Genomic DNA, 5000 nt, shown 5'->3' on the forward strand with positions numbered 1-5000 from the left:
CCTTAAGCCTTCAAAGCACAAATATAAAAATAAATTCCTTCCCCTCTGATAGATATATATATCGTGTACTATTAAACTAATTTTGATATTAGCTCCTCATATTAATTTGTTTTATTTGTGCAATACTTTTGCTTAGGTATAATTGGTGAAGCTAGGTCGTCCTGGGTTATCAGCCTGCGTTCATCTTTCTTATTTATATTATTGGTAAGACTTTATATTAGATTTAATTCGAAGGATGAATGTTATAGTGAATACATTATACAAAATTATATTGCTTATATTTATAGCTTCAGGATATTGTTTGATGTCAGAATGTATTCCATTTTCCAGGATATCATTTATCCGTATGTTTAATTGAAGTGACTTAGTCCGAGGATAAATCCCCGATTTCTTACATTGGCGAGCACTTCCAACATTATCGGTAATTGATTATTAGGTCTGTATAGATTATGTATGCAATTTACGATTTATTCATATATACTTTGTTCAAATTGAATTTATATAATTTCCTTTCCTTTATTATATCTTTATATATTCCTTTTTGTTGTTTATACAGGTGAGGTTGGAAAATCTGAAAGTAGTTTGGAAATTACCCCTAGATATAACCTCCTGCAAGCAATCGGAATAGGCAATTTATAGCATTTTTACTTCTCTGAAATGTTTATAATAAATTTGGTGAATTGTGTTGAAGAGTTTTCCTAACTACCATTGTAAATGTTCAAATTTCAGCTTATGACTAGTTTTCTCAGACGACGTTTTGCTACACTAATGTCATCTGTTGACCACTGCCGAAGGATGCCTGAAAATTCCCCGCCAAAATAGTCATTCCTTTAAAACGTTTCTTAGAAAAAAAATTAGATTTATTGTCAAGTATTACCAAATAAAATATACAATTCACAAATAGTGAAACTTTTGAGTAACTAATTTAGTATATGTTTTGAATGTATATCAAATGTCCGCTGACGTCACGATCTTCTCTTTTGTTGACTATCAAATGTCTGCTGACGGCACGAACTTCTCTTTTGTTGACTATGTTAACAAAGTCGGTTCCAGGTAGCTTAGTACCTCCTCCACCAACCCCTCCCCCCCCCCCTCCCACAACATATCTTTTTATTTTTTGCTTTCCCAACATTTAAAGAACCTCCTAATAAATATTGTACCAACCGTGTGTCACACGTATATAGTAACGACATTACTTTTTTTTTTTTTTTTTTGGATATTGTACAATTGTGTAACACACGGTTGGTACACGTTGGCTGCCGTTCAACTGGGATTGGATTACAACGCCCTGGCTGAAGCCCAACGACAGGATCCAGAGTATCAAGCTTGTAGGACATCCTGCACGTCACTCCGGGGTCACCAATGTGACCGTGCCGAGTGAGGGTTGTGAACTCAAAGGCAGGATGCAATCAACTTATGTACAATTGTGTGACACACGGTTGGTACAATATATTATGGTTTGTTACTTCGCTCTCCCCTTGCACTGACAGGGACCTGAATGAACATGTCCGATTTTCTCACTGTTAACTGTTAACAGAACCGGTTGTTGGTTGAACATGAAATTGCCTGGTATGTTTTTATGTCCTTCTTGCCTGTAATATATTTATATATAAGCTGATGTTCTTTAATAAATTCACTAAGTTGATTTCATCTCGCCTTTTGAGTCACAACCTACTCATGGCTCGTCACATTGGTGACCCCGGAGCGACTCTCTCTTCCCGCCTTCCCCCACCCCATCACTGTAACTATGACGCCCTCAAAACATACCTTCTGCAGCAGTACTCGCCGTCGCCAGCCGCCTGTCTAGCAAAGCTTTTCCAGCTCTCTCAACAACCGTTGGGGGACGAAAAGGCTCTGCTCTCCCTCAGGGAAATGACCAGTGTCGCTCGCCTGCAAGCTGCCACAGATGGCTCTCCTCGTGAGGTGAACCTCCCGTTTACCCAAACCTGTACGCGCTGGCATACCCGATGTCGAAAGTTTACCCATAAAGGACTTGATGACCAAAGTCAACGCCCTTATGGACAGCCACTTCATGACCTTGAAGACCTCCATCAACACCTCCACTCCTGACAAAGAGGACACCTATTCAACGTCAACAGGAGCTGAAATGAATGCCGCCTATGAATGCCGTAGGACACACATACCTATGAATGCCGTAGGACACACACGCCTACCCCGTGACGAGCCGGAGCGGCGACAAAGCCACCCATCATCCAACACTCGCTCGCACCCCAACCAATAACTTCTACAGCCAATCACTGCTGCCCATCGGCCGCAGTTTTACTACTACCACTCCAGATTCGGGGCTACCGCGAAGAAATGTAAAGTATGTCATTTTTAGGGGGTGAGCCATGTACCAACCGTGTGTCACACGATCTTACATAGTAACAACATTTCTTTTTTTTTTTCTTTTTTGCATATATTATGCTTTGTATCTTCGCTCTCCCCTCGCACTGACCGGGAATATGAATAAACATGTCTGTTTTTCTCACTGTTAACTGTTAACAGTACCGATTGTCGGTTGAACAAGAAATGGCCTGTTATGTTTTTATGTCCTTCTTGCCAGGAATTGATGTATATATAAGCTGATGCTCTGTAATAAAGTCACTCAGTTGCTTTCTACTCGCCTTTTGAGTCACAACCTATCTTGGCTCGTCACAATATTCAAGAAGAAAAAAGCAGCAGAAAAGCATTATTTAGGAGTAAATGGAGATCGTGCTCTTGTAAACAAAAATAGAATCGGCAGAAAGGGCAGAAAGGCTAATACAGGAAGAATTACAGAAAGAACTGTAGCATGTAGAACTAGAGAAGGTAAAACTACAAATAGCAGAGAAAATAAAAATAAAATCGGCAGAGAGGTTAGCTAAAGTAGAACTAGAGATAAAACGTGAGCTAGCTAAGACAGAACTAGAGAAAGAACGTGAGCTAGCTAAGATAAGATTGCAGGAAAAACATGAGGAAAAGGATAATCCTGAAGCTTTCAATGTCTCTAAGGTTAAGAAACTCTTACCTGTGTTTAACGAACAAGAACCTGAAAATTTCTTTGTAGTGTTTGAAGAAACTGCCAAGACCTTAGCATGGCCCAAGGATAAAATGGTACTGATAATTAGAAGTTCTTTCACAGGACAAGCTGAGCATATTGTTACTCAGATGATTACTGAGAATGACTATGATACTTTGAAAAAAGCTATTTTAGATGCTTATTCTATTACAGCAGAAGGATATCAGCAGCAATTCCGCAATTCATTCAAGACGCCCAACCAAACTTTCCTAGAATTTTGTAATCTGAAGATAAAGCAGTTACAGAAATAGTTGGACAAGGCAGGTATTAGTAACTATGAAGATTTGAAGTCTCTCCTGTTGATGGAAGAATTATTGCGTAGGATACCAATTAACCTTACTATGTATATTAAGGAACGAGGTGTGAAGAAACCCAAGGAAGCAGCTTTAATGCCAGATGAATACTTATTAATTCATATGGGACAACATAAACAGAAAGCTTTCGTCGATAGCAAGGTATGTTCATTTTGTAAGGAACGGGGACATCTAATTCAAGATTGTCCTAATCCTCGGTGCAAATGTTCTCACCAACAAACTTCTAAAACAAACTCTTCACCTAATACAGGGAAAAGGATATATCTAAACCAACTGAACATAAGACCCTGCATTGTGCAATAAAGGGAGATGGTTTTGATAAATTCAAGTGTCAGGGTAAGGTAAAAGATAATACTGTTACAATTCTTCGTGATTCAGCATCAAGTAAAACTATTGTAAGTTCTAATATGAAATCCTTTATCACTCCTACAAACAGATTCATTACAGTTTCGGATCTTACAAGTGAATCGGTACTTCCCCTTGTAACTATTCCTTTGACTAGTCCATATGCTGATGGGATAGTGGAAGTTGCATACTTTGATAAGGAATTCCCTTACAAAGAGGTGGACATTTTGATGGGAAATGGTTTGGCCAAAGGTAAGGTACACACCAGTCTGATAATACAATTTCCTGAAACGTATGCAAAGGCCCAGTGTAACATTGTAACTAGGTCACAATCTTCTCAAGGAGAACCTGAGAGTGGTGTCATACCCAGTAAAGTTGTCCCTAGCAAGGTAAGTAAGGCAACTGACCTGCTTGATATTCCTACTGAAAATTTTGTGAAAGCCCAACAATATGATTCTGTTAAACAGTTGTTTGAGAAGTTTAGAGACATCAGATGAAGATAGTAAAACTCCTTACTTTTATCTAGAAAATAAGGTTCTTATGAGACATTACCGACCTCCTAAGATGTCTTTTTAGGATAACTGGCGTGATAAATTCCAGGTAGGGGTAACTAAGGTCTACAGACAATCTTTGTTAGGCTTGGCCCATACTAACAACTGTCATCTTGGAATAACCAAGACATACCAACGATTAGCTGATTATTTCTACTGGCTTGGAATGAAGAAGTAGGAAATCCTAACCAGACAATACCTCCAGCGCCTCTCATACCTATTTCTGTACCAAAAGAACCCTTCTTCAAAGTAATTATTGATTGTGTGGAACCTTCAAAGAAGACTAGACAAGGTAATGAATACATTTTATCTTTAGTGTGTCAAACTACTCGTTTTCCCATTGCTGATCCAGTTGAAAATATTTCTGCTAAGGTGATTATCAAACAGTTGCTTAATATTTTTACTGTATTTGCATTTTCAGCAGAAGATAAATGTGATCAGGGAACTAACTTCATGAGGAAGGTATTTCAGGAGATTTTAGCTACATTTAATCTGAAACAGGTGATAGCTACTGCATATCACCCTCAAACTAATGGAGCATTAGAGAGGTCACATCAAACTGTAAAATCCCTAATCAGGAATTATTTTTTCAGTACAAGTAATGACTGGGATGAAGAGCTAGATATACTCATGTACGTACTACAAAGTGTCAAGATTGAATCTACTGATGTTAGCCCATTCGAACTAATGTTTGGAAGAAAACCTAGAACTTTGCTGACGGCTGTAATA

At 38.5% G+C, this 5000-nt stretch overlaps 1 pseudogene; it reads left to right on the forward strand.

Moving 5' to 3' along the window:
• Window positions 1-3402: 3402 nt before the first annotated feature.
• On the forward strand, window positions 3403-4893 carry LOC137650603 (uncharacterized; annotated as a pseudogene).
• Window positions 4894-5000: the final 107 nt, after the last annotated feature.

This window comes from Palaemon carinicauda, chromosome 12, assembly GCF_036898095.1.
Source record: "Palaemon carinicauda isolate YSFRI2023 chromosome 12, ASM3689809v2, whole genome shotgun sequence".
NCBI classification, from domain to species: domain Eukaryota; kingdom Metazoa; phylum Arthropoda; class Malacostraca; order Decapoda; family Palaemonidae; genus Palaemon; species Palaemon carinicauda.